Genomic DNA, 19848 nt, shown 5'->3' with positions numbered 1-19848 from the left:
CTGTCGAGACCAATGCTCTGCCTCTTGTAAAAAGGTCAAATCTTGGCGAGCCAGCATCCGGAATCACCGCCATTCGAGGATGGACCATGCGGACTTAAACTCACCAGAGGCTAATAGATTGATTTTTGTCTTTCCTTTTTGTGAAAAAAGTCGATAACTTTCAGACAATAAAGCTAGAGATTTTGCACCTCCGTCAACAGGAAAGCTAGCATCATCTCTTCTTCCTCTTCAGGTTATAGGAAGTGCAGAAGTTCATTTGCAAAAGTCTCGTTCTTGCAGTTATCGCAAAAAATTTGGTCTGCCATGTACATCCAGAGCCTCATCATCGTAGCCTTGGAAACGGAAGAAACATATTGATCGAAATTTTTTTTTTGGCACTTTAACACAGCATCTATATCCTCACCCTGTCTGTTGGATGACGAAGACTTCTTCACGGGTGGCAACCTGGCGACTGATTATCATTTCTGTCATCTGGTTTCTGTTTCTGTCTGAAAAATACAATGTGAAACGTGTTATTAACACTATCAAAAATATCATAGGTTATAGTCACTGTAATTATCCCCAAAATCACTAGAAAACACTTATACTCTCTTTATTTTTCTTTCATTAATTTTCCTTCTTTTCTTTGCTTCCTTCCTTCTTTTCTTTTGTTCTTGAAACACTTGACAGTGTTGCGACTCTCAGTTTATATAGTACTAGTATGCTAAGTAGCTGAGAGTTGTCTGCGTGGCCTTAAAGTCAGTCGCGTGATTTGACCTCGTAGGTCACCGAGCGACTGTTTCCTGCCCTCGTTTTCCTGTTTACGCGCATCGTCCGACGCCAGGACCTTTCGGAACGTGTGAAGAACACAGTGCATCCTTCACCACATCCAGTCGTCGGGGCTGCGACAACAGATCCATTTCCGACTCACTGCAGGATGCAGAATCTTCTGACTGTGAATTAGCGGGAGGCGGACAGTGGGACGAAAGGTCAGCAGTTTTTTTGTTGTTTTTTTTTCTTTCGTTTGTTTGTTTTGTAAATAACCATGTAGTGTACTTTCCCTTAATGCTGAATGATATCGAGAAAGAAAATAATACACAAATATGTTCACGTATATGCACACATGCAAATGGAGAGCAAACTAATTACAGAAAGGAGGTGACAGACAGAACAAACAGCTTATAAAAAAATAAATGTCATCTAGAAAGAGAATATAGACACATGAGACAGAGAACAAAAACACACTCGTGGATGCGACCGTTAATAGTTCACACAAATCAAAAATACAGTGAGGAATTTGAGCCGTGGTTGGATATTAGAGATTTGGAATTCTTCGTGGAATGATATGAAAACGATCTCAAATAACTCATTATTCTCCATTTTTCGTCAACGACATAATACCCTGATGTTTCTTTAAAATGTAATGATCCTGTCCTGGTGAAAGCGAAAGTAGCTGGTGTGTACGATGTATCAGTGTCATTTATTCTCTCAGTGCATAATCAAACCGAAAATGAAGCTCGCGCATCCTCCCTACCCACAGGTTTGCTGACGCCATCTCGAGCTTTAAACCTCGCCAGCGTGTCGGTCGTGGTGCTTCTCTCGTGTCTGCAGAGAGTGGTGCCTGTGGCAGTGCCTGGTGTCTGGCAATGTTTACTTTTCTGGACCGAAGTGGCTTGTCGGGACAAAAACATTTCACAAGCATGTCCTATAAATAGTCCCGTGTCCTCTCACCCGAGCTTTTTCAACGCCTTTCTATTTCCAGCGAATGGCTTCCAAGTCCGACTTAATCACATTTCTATTGTTTACTAGCCACGTGGGAACTCTGCCTTATGATGCACTCTGTCTCTAGCATGCTGACATTTTTATTTTCCTGTCGGGAGTCTCCGTGGCGTCCTTTTGCCTTCAGGCACCAGGCGCATGGGAATGAACCCAGGCATCCCTTGCATGTTGAAGTAAACGTATTAGCAGGTCCTGCGGGCTCAACTATTTATTTTTCCTTCATTATTTTCTTGTATGGGTCTCGGGGATGGCGAATCCTCATCCTTGCTGATACGGCTGGGAGCTTAGACCCGCTCCAGCGACCACTGTGATACTTATTTCCAAGCGTTTCTGGGATAACTTTCTAATTTACACAAAATACCGGGAATTACGAGCTGGTCGATAAAATTAAGCATCCAGTATGGCTTTCTGGTTACTTCCTGTCTTCTGCGCATGCGCTAGTCTGTGCCTACCCACGTGTACATTGAGCTGTCTACAACCCTCGGGAAGCATTGTATTTTTCTGTCTTTTCCTGTGGAACAGAATGTCGCCTGCTTCTGGATCCCCTCGGGCCTTTGCTTGCCCGTCGCAGAAGAGGGTACCTGGTTCATCAGTGGGAGCAGTGGCCTACAGGCGGGGGGACAGGGCAACACACGGCAAGTCGGTGAACCACTTATGTTGGGATCACAAGGCTGTGAGACTCTTAACATTTTTTTTTTTACCTTGCTTACGAGGCTGAGAAGATCATTTACATTGCAGTGTTCGCAAAAGCCTTTAAGGCTTGAGAATTTAACTCGGATTTGTCAACACCAGTGAAATGGATCCTGTCAAGGAACACAAAAGGTCGCGTTAAATGAAGAGTAGCTGCTAAGTAAGGGTTGTGTCTACACAGGAAGAGAAGAAATTTAGTGATGGAAAGACACCCTGAGCTATACTAATGTGGAAAGTTAACGGTTTCCTAATACAGTAAGATAACTTAACAATGCGTGTGTGTGTGTCACTCAGACACAGATGTGCTACAATGGTGAGTCCAGAAGTTATACTCTATTTAACTATCTTTTCACTACTTTCTCTCTCTCACACATACACACAAGTACATAAAAACAAAAAAAAAAGAGAGAACGATATTTAAGTTTGTGTGTGAAAGAGAGAAAAAAAAACAAGTTTGATTTTATGTTCTTATGTTTGTTTCACTTACAACCTTTTTGTTCAACATGGGTTCGACCAGGTACGTATGCGACACGCGTGCAGGTGTGTTACACAGGAGGAACAGGCATCCATTGATTTTTTAATGTGATTTTACTGCTTACAAAACTGGCGCAATGGCCATAAAAATATGCGCACCTCTGACGACAAAAACAAAAACACCATACAAATATGTGTTGGTGATGAAGTCACTCTAGCGTAACATAAACTGAAATCATTCAACAAGAAACGCTCGCGAAGAGTTTTTCTCCTTTCTACAAACGCTATTATATTCATTATTGTAGGTACTAACAATAGTTCTTTAATAATATCACTAATTTATGATACCATAATTAAATAATAAATATTTTATACTGTGTACAATGCGTAGTTCGTAAAAGACAAAGATTGAAAGCTTATGGATGCCTTTTTTTTAAGATATCAACTAAATTTTTTTGAAAGTATTACGACTCAGTCCTGTACACTTCGTTTTGTCCCGTAACCAGTTAATTTATGAAACGGGTATGTAAAGTTTTTCTTCAAAGAAAAATCGTATAATCTTCAAATTCGTGATTATGTTACTGAAGCAGTAAACCAAGTGACGCTCAGAAGAGAGCAGGTGAGTCAAGTCTTTCTTCTTGCAACAAGCTTACTTCGGGTATCCTGATCAGCTGCTTTCTATGGCATAGTAAGATTACGATGACGACGAGGAGGATTATGTTGATGATAAGAAAGAATGGGGAGAGAAAATAATAGTGATAGGGAGAGTGATAGTGCTATTTATAGTGCAGATTGTCGTAATATCTCCATAGTAACAACATCAATAACATCAAGCGAAGAGGAAAAAGAAAGACAGAAAGGCAAAAAAATAGGAACGAAAGAAGGACAAAAGAAAAAAATAGGACGAGAAGACAACACGGGTGTTTTTCCAGAGAACAAAATAATTTACGACACTTGACACCACAAGGTTGTAAAAAACAAGGTGGGAGGGAGGGCAAGCACTTCAAATTAAGATCAAAGAGCCTCGGTGTCCTTCAAACGGCACATTTGTGCACTCACACGGTTTTTACAGTGACGTCAGCACCTTATCGCAGTTCGATCCCTGGTGGCACGGGGCCGTCACAACGTACGTGCGAACCGCGTCACGGCCTCCCTCCGTGAAGCACTGATACCGTGTTCAAGTCCAGTCTTCCTGGGAACAAGTTTCTCGTGGCCGCCAGTCGATAGTCACACGACCGTATATCATGTCTGCGTCCATCATGGGCGTGCAGCAGGTCGCCGCAGCTGGCTGGCCACGTCCTGCCAGCAAGTTTGCGTCAGCAGTTGCCCGTGCACCCTGTGAACGTGCACACGTAGCGCACGCTGCTCAACAGGACGCGGCACGAAGGACGGCGGAAGGATCGTTCAGCAACAAATGCACGAACCTTGCCAGGCTCCATAATAAAATTTGTCGAGTCTAAAGCCATGAACTGGACATAGCGCCTTGCCTTTGTGTGTTTGTAAATCTGTGTGGTGGGCGATTTGGGAGTGGGGGTGTAGAGAGAAGGGGTAATAAGTGTTTTACGCCTAACCAGCAACTAAAGTTATATCACGACAAAGCAGTCAGTCCGTAAACAGATGCTACATGTAGAGAAAGAACAGTGTGCCCAAGACGAGATCTGAACCGAGGACAGCCAGTTCTCACTTTATTGGCGACAGGAGCAACCACTGCGCCACCGGACCACCTGGGCGAGTTCGTGATCTCACCTGTGAATTAAGGTCTCGTTTTCATGTCTGTGCGCAACGTGAAGAGATATTGAACTTCAGGGAATTTGAACATGAGCTAAACTCCTCAAATTTTTAATAATTTTGTATGAAGACAGCAACTTTTACTTCACTTTTATATGATAGTGAGCAGTGGATCAGCTAAGAATGTCATAGAGGTACAAAACCTTAATGTATTATCCTTTCTCATGGAAACTGAAGTCACACGGGTTCACTGTCGTGACCAACACTGCCTCTGCCAACAGATGTTTTCCCACTTTAAAAGATAGTCAGTCCGATGGTAAAGGGTTTTAATGGCTGCCATGAGTAGCTGGGATTTTGCCAGACGACTTTCATGACATCCTTCTCTATCAAAGTAAGTGCTGGAAGGATGCCGAGAAGGGTGTAGTGAACAGTGGAAACTTAGCAATAAGGAACTTATTTTACGGCGAATGTGTGGACCCAAGGACAGTGGTGACAAGTTGGCAATGAAGAAGGTGTTTTACAGTGAATGTAGTCATCGACTGCCCCATTTCCTGGACTCTACTTCTGTCTACCAGCACAGTCTAGGGTCTTCTCACTTTATATTTCATTCCTTCACTTAGCCAGCTCACAGATGAAAAGATGCATCCTCGTCTCCGATGCCTCGCAAGATAAAGGCAGCACGAAGCTTTCACCCAAAATCCATGGTGGCGACTACGTACATCTTGGAACGGATCTGTCCTTTATTTTTTTAAAGAAAATCAGAATGTCACTGGAATAATATGTCACATCTGATGCACTAAGTTATTTTACGATTTACTTTACATCGTGTAAATCCGCTCACCAAAATTGTTTGAATTATTCACTCCACTGTCGCCCACAAATATCATACTATAAAGTTATTGGTTATTACATTATGCTCTTAAAATGATTGCCACAAACCTTTTAGGAGAGGTCATAAGAGCACACTTCCGGTCACGCTGAAGAGGGGAAGGTCGCTTTAAGCTTTTCTTCTTCTTGATCTTATCTCCAGATGACAACAACTGACGCCGGATTAATGGCATCTCTGGCAGGCTTGCCCGACCATCCATTGCCATCAGTCAGTCAGCTTTTAAAAGCCTTCAAGAGTTGTCTAGAACTGTCCTCACATGGCGGTAGCCTGCTTCTGATGAAGTGTTTCTACAAACATATGCCTAACTTAGGAAAAGAAATTATTACAAGAAAAAACAAACATCAAAGCTGTTTTTCGATGACATAACAAACTGCAGGTGTTAATCGCTTAATTGACAATAAAAGTGGCGTACGTGTGTCAGATTTTTCACTATTAATGATGTACTTTTTCCTTTGAAAAATCGTTTGACCTTTTTCTTAAAGACCGTAATAATTTAACAGTATTGAGAAATACAGAAAGGATATTATATAAAGCAATTTCCTGAGCAGCATTAATTTGTTTCATAAATCGTGTAATCTTCTGTTGAATTGTGAAAATCAGAGCAGCAAAATACAGAGAATATAATAGCATACAGGGTAATTTCATCAGATACATATATCTATCAGCAATAAAAATAGAGATATTGTAGATTTATTTATGAAGTTTTGACTTGTTTATTATTTATCATATGTCAGCCTAGCGTTCCTTATAAACAGACAATTCTTCTGGCAATTTCTGCGTTTGATGGTTTAAAATATACAATATCGTGTCTGATAAATCTTGTTGTCATTTCCAGAATTCTACCCACCACTGAGACAGAGAGTTTGTTGTTAACGAGTATTTTGCTTTGTATGACAGTCAGACCTTGAAGTGTTTTATATAGATAATTTGTCTGCGGCAGGTATGGGTAGGTTTCATCCGCCAAAGATTCTTCTCGAGCTAATAATAACAGAATGCTCAGAAAAAATAGTTCAGACTTCTGTTGTCGATATGACACACTCATTGGATGGGAACCGTTGCCGCTGGCAACAGGATTTGTTTTTGATGAAGGGAGCTTGATGGCTGCTGTCTGAAAACAGACTACATTCTGAGATTGATTGCTGGGATGCGGATGCCTTGCATGATGTTTGACATGATGTTTGCTTTTAGCCTGGGAAAATACATGTGCTTAATGTTGTGAAATCCACTGCTCAAGTGAAAAGACCAGTTATTAGGCTTTTTATTTAAAAAAAAAGGCAAAGAAGCACTAACACTGAAGCAGCAAAAACGAACGATCAACAAAATGTATTAAGTAAACTTATTTCAATAACAATCTTTGAGGATTTTGTGGAAATAACTTTCTTTCGCAAAAAAAAAAGACGGACATAAAATCAAAATATGTCCACCACTGACTTAACACATTCAAAGCAGCATTGTTCTCCTGGATTAAACATGTATCTTCGGAATCATCTGCCATTTGTAATAAAGAAAAAAAAAATAAACAATTGGCTGAGGTCAGCGGGTCAAGGGTAGTTATCTCGACCTCGTCCTACATGTTGGATAAAGGGAATGGCGAATCCATGCGGTTGGCTTGGTGATGCTGTTGAGAAGGTTCTGGACAACTTGTGTGATCTGGCATTGACCATCCAACTATGACGAAAAAGAGATTAATTTTTAAGCAATGTTGCGTTGTCTATTAAAGCCTGCTACAAAGTTCTAAAGAAATGTTTTCGTAACCTTCTGAATTATGTAAAAAAGACAAATTATGATAAATTCACTCAAGAGAGGACTTTCAATTGTTTTGAGCATACATTGTTTCGTTTGAATCGTGTCGCACGTACTACTGAAAAATCGGATTCATATGAAGGTAGCTATGTCGCTTTGCTACGTAAGTTAAGCAGCCATGACAGTTGAAAGTTTCTTGTTTTCGAGGAATCTGATGGGATGGGGGACTTGTAGCCATCGTCTTCATATTGTGACTTGTTTTATGATAAATTATTGATGGAGACGTCTAGTGGATCAAGAATTATTTCCTCCGAGAGCAAAAGGTTTCGTAAGAAGAGACGTAGTGTCTTGAGTATGGAATGTGACGTGCGTGCGAGCGAGCGAACAAGCAGCGAAACACACACACACACGACACCTATACTTAAATTACGAAAAATACAGACCAGGCTGTAAGAACTTGTTTTTATATATTGCACGTACAGACTTTTCTTATTCTCGCACGATTTTAAAATCCTAAGTGAAGAGAATGAGCCATGACTGTCATGAAGTTTGTATTCTTCAGTTCAAATCATAGCCAGACTTCTCTCTTTTTTTTCCTTTCTTCTTTCGCTGCTGCTTCTGCTGCTGCATGAACTGCATCGAAAGAAAGGGCGAAGGTTAAAGAAAATTTTATTATTAGCTAGTGTTGTGGCCGTCGCCAGGACAGTTTGAGATTGCCGTGGCAACAGCTCCCAGGCGTGACCTCGCTACTTCGGATGACCCCCCACCTTGCGTGTATCAATCAAATCACTCGGAAAAAATCCCCATAAAAAATGGATGCCATCACGATCTTCTCTTGCTTCTCCCTTGTCACAGTATTGCATGAAAAGCAGGAAACTAAAGAGACTTAAAGGGGGCACAGTGTACAGAACAGGCTCCGTAACTCTACACGTTATTTCTTTGCAACAAAACTGTCGAAGGAAGCGTCTCGAGGTCTGTGTATAGGGCTGACGTCTGTGTGGACGTTATCTTTGTGGAGGCTGACATCTGTGTGGATGTCCTCTTTGTGGAGGATGACATCTGTGTGGATGTCCTCTTTGTGCGGGATGACATCTGTGTGGATGGTCTTTTTGCATGTTACATACAACTGTATAGTACAAAATACGTATCCAAACCCGTAAAAAGGGAGAACCAGAAGTGGACTCTGTGTCATTCCTTGCAGATCGCCTGCTTGAGGTAAACTCATAACCATTGGCGTATTCTCGTTCAGACTGAAGTCGGACTTTGTGTTCGTCAGACTGTTATTTCAAACCAGTGTTAGGTCGCCTCGAGGCTGTCATAGCATTTAATGCCCTTTCATACGCCTGTCTGCTTTTGCGCCAGGCTGTCGGTGCGTATCATGTTTCTTAAAGAGCAATTTGCCGTTTTAGTAGGGAAGGAACACGTGACACGATTACTAATACTAAAGGCTGATGCTCCTCCTTTTTCTGGTAGGAATCGTTATCAGTGTAGGGGATTATGTCACAACTGATGCCGACTTAGATGTCATCTGATGAGTTGGGAAAAAGAGAGCTGATACCTTGATCTCTTTCTTCTCACCTTCCGTCAGACGGGCACGATGACCTCTTCACCTTTCGCTGTTACGCGATCTTACGATACTTTAGCCACAGACGGTTATCGTTGTCTACGTATTTGCGCCGTTGAGTGTGGCACTGGGGCAATTTCACCTGAGCAGATCCTGTTCTGTCACTTTTGCGGGTGCATGCATGTCGTCCTGTTTAAACTTTCACCTCATTCAAATTTTTACTGTGCTACGTCTACAACCTGTTTTATCAGGTTTTTGAAACTTGAAAGCAGGTGCGACTGGTTTGTATGTGGTCCTGTGTGATCCGTGGTGAATGGAGGTAAGGACAGTTTCTCGACAAGCCGTTGCCATTAGCCTGACCTGTCGAGTCACACCGGCAATGCGGCGATGACTGTGCAGGTAACTGCCTTCATACGTGCAGCTTTATTATTTTGTTTTCGCTTTATTGAATGATTATTGTAGCCCATTATCAAGGTGTCACGTCCACCTAACACAGTGTCGTGACACCCGTGCATTCGTTCAACAAATCATAACAGATTGCCCTGGAGATCTTGATTGAGGAATTTTCTGACCGGCTTATGTACACTGTACATTACCTCCCACTATACATATGTAACACTAAACATGTAACACTGTAACCACTGTACATTTCATGTAACAACACTGTATACATTTAACACCCGTCTATGTTCAAACATACACCAAACACAAAGTGTGGATATACCAGGCGGGTGACTGACACCGACAGGGGGAGGAGAGAGATAATAAATGCAAATAACATGCACTATTTGCAGAACGACTCCGCAGGTCCTCTCAGAATAAATTTCAAACGTACACTACGTTAAGCATTAAATACTCGGAACCTCACAACATAAAGGACACCACTCACCCAGCTTTCTCTGTCAGTCAAATGTTAATTTCCTTAAATTGTATATCTCTAAAGTCAACATCAAACACGGCTAATAATTCACTTCCATTAATACAGTTCACTTTCACTTTCCGTCTTATCTATTATTTATTTGGAAGGGTCGAGCCCTTTGACGAAAATCCTGCTTTGAAATAAAGTCATAAATTAGTCACCGTACTGCGCAAAAATAAGGTTCAGACCTGAGTGGTATTCATCGCTGCTATAACTACTCTAATATTGTTCACAATACATGGTGTCGGATGACTGGGTTATGTCAGGCTATGCGTGAAGCGGGGTAGAAGACTCATGTTCCCTTCCGGAACGTGTTTGACCGGGTATGTTAGAAGACGACCTCGTGCACCCGGCCGCGTCACGTTGATGCTACGGTCAAAGCTTTCACACAAAACCTACCCGGAGAAAGGACCTGTAATTCGGATGCAAGTCTTTGTCTTACAGTTCTGTAGGCTACGGATTTCAATTGTCAGCTTTCAAACTCGCTTTTGAACAAAAACATTGTTCCCATAAACATTTAACCATTCGAAAATAACATGAACAAAAATTCTGAAATTATGCACATTTTACTATTTGCATAGAATAAATAAATCTAGTTAAATAAAAATAATTTTATAAAAATATGACAAAAAATCATACTCATCTTTATGTTTTTCACTAATGTTTCAAGAGAATATATAACGTTACCTGGGTTAGAAGAGGTTAAGGACTGATTCGGATACCGCGGCGATGACACACGAGCTCCATTCCTCGAAATTCCCAACAATTTTGCTATCATTTCCTGAGTTATGATGAATACTAATCACTCTTACAATCAAGAAATTTCTACAACTTGGGTCATACATACTCTGTAATTATTTCCCTTGCACACACTAAGCCTTCTTCGCCGAGTTATCTCCCATTCATACCCCAATGGCCGGTCGCATCAGTGACACAAGGGTGTGCGCGTGATTTTCGTTCGTCTGACAGGTTGTCAATGCTCGGTGCACACACAGACCAGATCAAAGGGTAGCAGTGAAGGGAAGACGCTTCGGTGGTTTTTAGTGAAGGGAAGATAAAGACTGCGACCGCCACGCGACTCTCCCTCTTCCTCGTTCCCTTTTTCCTGTCCTTCTTTCATTCTTCCCTATCTTTCTCCGATACAAGTACCGTCTAAATTACCCACTAAGCTTACATTTTGCACATGTCGTAATAGATGTTTTAAGCTCGAGATACGGGTATCAAATAACTAAGCTTAGAAACAAAATAAAGTAGACTAAACGATACCCCTGCGAAATTAACTAGGCTTAGACACAGGGTGGAGTTGTATAGCTGTCAGACACACGCACACATATCGTCTTACTCCTCTATTATACTCTTATTTATAAGCTCTTATGGATCATCGTCTGTGTTGTATCTTTAAAAACTATATTTCTTTCCAGCCTCAACCATGGATATAGCCTCAGACAGACAGAAGGACAGGCACTCACCCAAATTTCCTTTTACTGGTAGATGTTGTTACTACCGTTTCCTGGTAGCACCAGTTATTAACACTGTTTTAAAATAAGAAACACCAGATGCAATTTTTTTAGTCGTCTTCCTCTGGCCTTTCCATACAGCCTTTGTCGTCCTTGGGTTTGAATGTCAGTTGTTGTGGAAGCAGCAGGAGATCGTCTGCGTCTGCACATTAATTGATGTCGTGCTACTACGCGAGCTGATGTCCGTTGTCAAGGTCCTACGTGCCTCGTGCTCGCCTAGTGTGGAGCATCGCTTGTTTACTGAGAACAGTTGCCATTTTATTGAAGTTGCATCTGGTCTGAATCTGTCGTAGAAATAATTGAAGATGCATCAGGGATAGGGATGGGTGTTGGCCAGCTTGGCATACACTTGGCGGCGCAGACATTTCCGTCTCTTGTTTTACATTCTAAAGCGAGGATATTTATTGTCAGTCTGTGACTTGGATTTAAATAGAGTATACTCAGAAAGACCTCTGGACTGTAAATGCCTGTTTGCTTATTTGAATCGTATACTTATTTTACTCATTTGACTTTTATGAGAAACCGTGTCTATTGTTGCTGTGTGGCTAATGCAGTCATTACCGATGACCTGTCTCGTGAATACCCAAGATGTCATCTGTATATCGGAATCTGTTTTTCTACTAGTTGTTTACATGGTCTGTTGTTTCCTGCTTGTTTTTACTGTTAGACATCGGTTTTTTTGAATGCAGATTGGTGGATGTGTTTTCTTCCTCAAAGTCGCTAGAACCGTCAATATTTATCTTGACTTTTTAGCGCATTTCTAATAGCACCCTTATCCCAAGTGTGATCATCGCTATCAAGGTAAAATGTCAGCACAAAGTATTCATCTATTTATTGCTTCGGTTAAAAAAAAACTGTTCATTTGACCTTTACCCCTATCATTCTCTGTCCTTCTTACTCTTCTTCTCTTGTCCCAATTCGCCCTTCTTTAAAACTGCAAGACAAGAAATCATTTCTTTTTTCCTTTTTCTTCTTGAGTCACCTAGATAATTTAGCTTTTTACCTCGTGAGACGCGGCACATATCCATAGAGAGCATAAATCGGTGGGTCTCATTGGGTGAATGCCCTTGCTCGGGATTATTGGTCCTGCGGAACGATGTGTCTCGAGATCCTGACAAAGTGATTTGGCGAGGGCCTGACGCCGGTGATGCGGTACAAATGGTTATTTATACGTCCTTATACGTCGTCTTGTAGGAAGCTGTGGCGGTGCACAATCTCCACCAAACGCCTAAAACTGTGGATAAAGCTAGACATTTGCTGGACTAGAGTTTCCAGCTTTCTGCCGTGTCTTTCCACCTGAGTACGTCGCTCGTCGTGGTCTTGGTGATGGATGCTGGATGCGAAGCGTTTTGACAGTTGGATGAAGTCGATTCGGAACTTATGAGTGTCAAGTTGCTGTCATGGATTCCTTGCAGGTATAAAGAGTATTAGCTAATATTAGTCGCTGGCTCTGAATAAGCTTTAGGAGTCTAATGCCCTTGTAGGTTCTACCTAGACCCAGTTTAACTATCTTTCCTGCCTAGTTTTTAGTAAGCGTTTGAAGCTATCTTTGCGTTCCAGTCAGGTTAGGATGTACCTCTGTGCCTAATGGACACAGTTTAATACGTTGGTAGAATAGTTTTTGCAGGTATTCCTTCACGAGAAGGCAAAACCTAAGTCATAGAGATGACTTTTAAAACCCTACTAGCCTTTGTGGCCGCTGCCCTTTACCCCAGCGCTGGCCCCTATTACGCGTCTGCAGCTGCAGGGGTCAGAATCGCAGCTGTGTCTGAAATTTGCTCCAATATATAATCTTTTTTTGTTTACACAGAAAATAAAAAAATCATAAACCTCTGACGTTGGTCTCCCAAGATGCGATTGACTTAGGGAGAGTGAACGTCGCAGGGAAAATGGAGCTCCTTAGGCCGACAAATCCATCAAGATCACTGGGGAAAGATACATATAGAGATGAGTAATAACCCTCGGGTCACAGCAGGTGGCTTTGGTCTGTCTCAATTGTTGACACTTTGCTAGAATGGATGATAAGAAGAAGGACTGTATGGACCGGTTGATGAATCAGGTACGACGGTGAACGTCGAGAAAATGAGCAGACAGGCGATTGAGGACAAAATTTCGAGGGAATAAGACAAAGTCGAGTTGGAGCATAAGCGAAGTATCCACTGGACATTCCTGCGCATAAGAGCTAGGTGATTGAGAAGACCCTGTCTCAAAGACGATTGCCATATACGACTGGGTTAGTCACCTGAGATACACCTGAAGTCTGTTGTAAATAGTATTTCAACGCGAATGCATTAGTCATCAGGAGGACGCAGCAGAGTTGGTAGAAACTGGTGTTTATAGAAGCTGGAATGCAGCGACAATGCATAAACCAGCCGAGTGTGTGTGAGTGCTGAAGTCTGTGTATGAGCTAAGATGCGAGCGGCTACGGCGAGCAAGAATCAAAGAGTTGAGGAAAGAGCATGCGAAAGATAGATGTTCATTTTGCGAGGCGTTGAGGCAAAAGATAAACCTGCCTTTGCGCTAACATAACTTAAGCTATTTATCAGCATAATTTTCAATTACGTTGGCATTTACGTCTCCCCTTACTACCCTTCTTATTTCTTTTTCTTTTTAGACTCTTCCTTTCGATGTTACTTTATCAAATCACACATGAAGAGTCATGCTCTTCTCATCACCTTTGTTTAGAAAGCGTGCCTTTAAATAAGGCAGAATGTAGTTCTTGCTTCAATCATTCCTCTTCGAGAAACATTTCATAAAGTCGACCTTGTTTCCTGCGAATTTTTGTGAATGTCGATGCAGATCAGAGGTATCTATGTATTCCATCTACTTATATATTTGAACTAATAGGTGTAGCAAAGCGGATATTCCAATAATACAATGATTGTCACGAAATCTAATAGCTACGGTAGACATCATAGTAATATTTTCTATAAATGGAACCTCCCCTATCTGTTATCATCATATATGGCTGGAATTCTATATAAAAAGATGTAGGATATATACAAGTAAGGTGAGAGTGAATCTGGCCAATCCCGATATAAGAAAATAAATATTCGTGCTTATTCTGAGTAGAAGTTTTCATTAATTAACCCAAATGAATTAAAAAGATACTAGTGAGTATAGATAGCGAAGGAATCAGTACGGGTGTATAGTAGGAGAAACCCTCGCGAGATGCGCACACATATTTACGGGGTAGAGTCGGCGAGGAGAACGAATGCGAGCTCAAATCGTCATTCCAAGGCTTTGACCGTCAAAAGATTGACTATGTGTGGAGCTAAACGATATTATAGGATGACGTCGTCTTCTGCTGCTCAGCGGTCTATTGAATGCGGGGAAACGGGTGCGAGAGATGCTCACCCAATGTGCTGCCTAGCCTACATTGACAAACGATTGCCCAAACACCCTGAGATTGTGCCGATCGTTTCCTACTCCTGGGAGATTGTTGGCCTCCTTTGGGAGGTACCATGTCGTAATGGGTCGTCAACATTGGAGGAAGCCCCGCAATCGAAGCTCTCCCTGTGAAGGACAACTCTCGCGCGTGGTACTTACAATCCCCCAGAATCTCTCACTTTCATCATGATTAGTTATTACGGTGTAAGACATACTAGCACAAAGGCGCCCATAGCAATGTCAAAGATAATGGCCATCAAACAGACGAACTGACTGTAGTTATTGTCAGATGATCATTTTCAAGCGACTTTGCTACAGAAGATAGACGTTGCTGAGAGAAGCAGTTTATGCAATCAGTCTACGGTGGATCTTCGCGGACTTCTCAGTGGCATTATCAAAATAGAAGCTCATAGTAATAGTATCAGAAAATATGAACTTGTTCAGATATGATTATGATGATCGCCAATGTCTTTTTCACATGCCAGGCGGCATACTTATTTACATTTATTTAAGTACTGTAATCCGCATTGTGTTCAGCTAACGTCTACCAAAAAGCAGTTAGCGTTATATTTTTCTAGATTTTCAATGTTCTACCCAATCTAGTTGTTTTGGGCGACTTCTCTGTCCATTTCGGTTTTTCGTTCAACGATGTCCAACATTCTTATCACTTTAATATAATATAGGCTAGGAACTAGAAGTACGAACAGCTAATTCCATTTACGGTGTTCATTAAAATCAGTATGTCTAATATCGAAATATAGTTATACTATTATATTAATTAGATATATGTAACATACAGCAAGAGACGGTTATATGGCAATATATGACATATCACGTGTCTATTTTTTACGTATGTAGAAAGGATCACTCTAACCTCTAGCATCTTAATCGTGGTCTATCACTATTCTGATATGGCATCCAACTAACCTCTAGTCACCCGTCTGTCTAGTCTATTGAAGTATACTCTTAAAGATAACAGCTTATCTCCGTAACTTCCCCTCACCCCTTCTTAAACATATTGCAGATAAGGCTGCCTTTTTTTGCACTACTAGGTATGGATAACGGGATACTATGTTGATTTATCGATATAATAGAGATTACTATGTTGAGAAAGACTCTTCTTTCTATCCAACCTCTCTATACTAATCTATCTTTCTGAATTACCAATATTATCTTATCATCCACTAATATATACAATCTCAGAAATATAATACCGTCATATGGATTCCTAGCATAAGTAGTAGCGCTTAGCAGAATATTTTACAGCAAAAACAAGCTATCAAATCAAGATGTAATATTACAAATATAATATATTATATGTAGTAACGATAACCAGCGCCGCATATGAGAGACAAAGAGCAAGGCACTGAAAGCTATGAGGGTGTCGGAGGAATGTGCAGACTGAGTCCAGTATCCGGAGTCTGTCAAGTGAAGATTATAATTAGTTAGTGAAGCATCTGTCCGTAACACTCGTGTGGCAATGCTGCCGAGAAACAAGATGTGTTAATGCAGAGGTCATGGATGGATTTGGTCTCTTCCCCCATCTTCCGAACTCTCACCAGTTTTTCATAATATACGCCCCTCATATCTCTTAATTTTTTTGGGTGAACTTAGCAGGCGGCGATCCACCTGCACTAGTGCCTCCTTTCTGGGCGGGTATGTCCATGCCATGGACGAAAGGGAGAGAAATTTGATGCACAGTCGATGTCAAACTGTGTACAGAGCTCCGCGTCGTCTCCTTGTATGTCACGATTTACTAATGCTTTTTTGGACTCCCGTGCAATTAAATTATAGGCGCATAAACAAGGTTTCAAGACTTAAGAGACAATTCTTCCTTTAGTGATCCAACTACTATAACTTCTTGTCTATCCCCGAAATCAGTTGATTTGGTTCTATATTAATTTACTTTTTTATTAAGATATTTAGACGCATCCAAACATTATATTCCCTTTCTTTATTAAATATAATTTGACTGATCATGGACACCGCTTTATTCGCTTGATCATCCCACTCCCGTCCCTCGTATGCTCTTGTCTCCTTGCACTAACTAAGGGAGAGAAATGGATAATTAGTGGGTTTTATCATAAATTCTAATGATATCCATCATTTACTCACTCTCATCTTCCATCTTCAATAAAAAGATGATAGTAAACCGTTTCACAGCTCTGGTCGCACAGCCATCATTATCAATATTAGTCATATGCTTCCGTGCACAATCTGCTTAACCTAAAAGTATGGCAGTGAAAAACACTGCTTAGCATTTCGGTGGAGAGTCGCCAAAAGCACTGTCGCAATTATCAGCATAAGCTTTTTCCTTCAGATGAAGGCCTCATAGCACCCGGTGTCAAAGCAGAAAACACGTTTGTATCGTAAGGGCATCGCTTATGTCTTGCACACCCAGGAATTTGTAACAGGATCGCAATTCCTTGACTGGATATCGTGCATACGAAACTGCTTTTTACCCGCCCAGAGAAGTGTTATCTTTCAGAAATGTCTTCATTGAAAAAAACCTTTTATCACATTACGAGAGCAGAACTGATTCAAAGACTCCGTTCCGTTGATAAAGTACCAAACAGGAGTACAAGGTGCGTCGAAGAGCACTTTGCCTTGCCCCTAGCAATGGGATGTTTTAACACATACACGGTTATTCATTAAGCTTTACTCGCACACTTCTAGCCTGGACAGCAATAAATTACACATGTGATTCTAAAGGGCAAGTACATATTACACCTTTAGTAGGAAGGAAGGCAGTTTTGGTCGTCTATAGTCACAATAAATGTAAGTGTCCCTCTAAAGCTGGGCAATCGTACCATGGCAGTGTGTTCGTGTATGTACATCTGAAGCTTGTGCGTTGGGGAATATGATCGTGAACAGATGTCTGTCTGCTCCGGCAGTGTGCACGCGAATATCGCATCTGGTGCGATGTTAGCGATCTATATATGTGTGACGTTCATTTTAGTTTCAGGGCTTGCAACTCTCCGATAGTTCCATGCGTCTGGCACACGGCTCGTTCTGTCTTCTTGACAAGTGCCTACAAAACCGAAAACAGTTCGCGGGTTTCCGCTGAATTTCACGCCTGCAGCGCGCACCCGGCTACACAAGGTCTGTTGTCGAGTGGAATCTTCTCATCAGGGCGTTTGCCGGCGGATTCCACCCGGTTCTGACCGATTGGAAGCATCCAGCAGCAGCCAAAACAATCTGCACGTAGCGTAAATGATGGCCCCATTCTTTAATCAGTCACGCCTGTACTCTCAGGATCAGACCTTCTGCTATGCATTTAGCGACAGAAATATAATTCTATCCATTAGATGTTCCTCAAGTTGATGGCGCGCTCGACACAAAAGCGCTTAGCACGTGGATACCTTCTATCGTGCGTCCTTTGTCACGAGTTTTCAGATACCGCCCACTAACTTAATTAGCGTGCAGCACTCAAGAGCATCGAGCTGCACAACAATATCACATTTCTCGTTTTAGTGTTTGATCTCGCTGTTTGGTTGTGCTGAGTGTGGTATTGTTTCAGTCTTATTGTAGGTCGTAGTATATCTTTTCTGGCTTTTATTCTAGTTGCTCCTTGATGTATTGTCTTGTTTCAGTGGGGTTTTTTTGTTTCCGTGTTTTATTTTGTGTATTGTTTTTTCTTTTGGTTTTTTGGTATTGATTGGTTTTTTTATAAGAGGCGACACTCTAGGGTATTCGCGGTCTGTAGTTTCCAATCGATTTTCCCCGAATATGTACATTTAGCTTACAGCTGCTGTGGACCGTTAGGGAGGTAGCTAGAAGGAACGTCACCGAGAGAAGCGGGGATACACTTTACAGGGACACCCGTGACTAATCAGATGCGTCCGTAATTATGTCGCCTTTCACATGCCCAGCACCTCTACTCCGCGTGTCAGATGTCCGGCGACCGGCTGAAACGACCTGCTCACGGGAGAAGGTTAGCCTCACGCTCATTTGCGCGTCATACCCAAGATGATCACCTCGACACTATGAATACGAAGATGGAAGAGTCTGGTTTACTAGCCGATCGCTTGCGTTCTCTCATGCTCCCACAGAAGATTGTCGTCATAACTAGAATAACAATTATACAATAATCCAATAATACATCTTATTATATCTATTATAATTTCATAATCCCCAATAGTGTATCCGATAGCAGATATACGGAACTTGATAACAGAGGCCATCGCGTTAGATTGTACTGACACGCTCTAGACTGGCCTGTATAAGAATATGACCGTTTATATAATGATCTTATGCTACAGATCATCGGAGTCTTCGCTTACATGTCTATTTCTTATATACAGAGTTGTACCTAATAGAGAGAATTGTAGAGGAACAGCTCTTTGTCATATGAAGTTCGGTTGTTGATTATATTCCTTTTTAATCCTAGGAAATATGGCTTTCGGAGATACAGGTATAATTGTATAAAGAAGAGTAAGGATATTGAAATTCCGGATGCGTAATATTACAGCTAGACATCAGACTAATCGTATGTTCTTACTGACGGAACACCTACCTGAACTCAATCGTGATACATCTAACGATTCCTAAGGAGGCGAACAATCTCCTCATCCAAGGTAAACCACTGGTCATCTGTCTGCGCTTCCAGCAATAAAGCTACTGACAGTTATATAACACCACATATCGCTAGAAGATGATTTGTTTTCTGTAAATCAAACGCATGGGCACAGTCTCTCCTAAGCCTGTTGCGCTCAATGGAAATTCATTGCGGTTTGACTAGTGATACTTTTCTCGGATACAGCACAATAAAATCTAACATACTCCTATCTCTTATCGCCAGTTTTAAACGACACAACGCTACAGCCTGCTCTCCCAACTGTCCACCATATTTACTGCCTGTTATTGTCCCGGCCTCTCCTATACCTTGCCACTCGACGGGCATCCAGCCTGCGCGATCCCGTCCCTGGGTCGCGCTCTCCTATTCTCTCTCGCAGCGACATGGCTATGCTGCCTTCCCCTGCCCAGGTTTCGCCAAACACACTTCCTTCTCACTAGAAGTCAATGGAGATCCTTGTTCAGTGGCTGCAGACCGCCCAGCCCCTGTTTGTAATGCCCTGTGACTAGGCACCTTGTGGGAGCCTTCCTGTGGTTTGTAGCAAGATTGAATGAAGCCAAGGTTGTCTTATTCATGTACTCGTACCTCTTATGATCTCTA

At 41.7% G+C, this 19848-nt stretch overlaps 1 protein-coding gene across 11 annotated transcripts in view; it reads left to right on the top strand.

The window, feature by feature from the left end:
- The first annotated feature begins 791 nt into the window (after positions 1-791).
- The window catches only part of LOC112563481 (cGMP-specific 3',5'-cyclic phosphodiesterase-like), an 82989-nt gene continuing 63932 nt past the window's right edge, over positions 792-19848 (top strand). For 5 of the 11 annotated variants that reach the window (XM_025237381.1, XM_025237379.1, XM_025237378.1 and 2 more), the window contains exon 1: positions 821-968. The gene's annotated coding sequence lies outside the window, so the exon portion shown is untranslated. Of the gene's footprint in view, positions 969-2280; positions 2432-2477; positions 2762-19848 lie in introns of those variants that run through there. The other 6 variants (XM_025237373.1, XM_025237383.1, XR_003099066.1 and 3 more) reach the window with 6 other exon arrangements.

The sequence above is a fragment of the Pomacea canaliculata genome, linkage group LG5 (genome assembly GCF_003073045.1).
Source record: "Pomacea canaliculata isolate SZHN2017 linkage group LG5, ASM307304v1, whole genome shotgun sequence".
Taxonomy (NCBI): Eukaryota; Metazoa; Mollusca; class Gastropoda; order Architaenioglossa; family Ampullariidae; genus Pomacea; species Pomacea canaliculata.
This window is presented reverse-complemented; position numbering and strand designations above follow the sequence as displayed.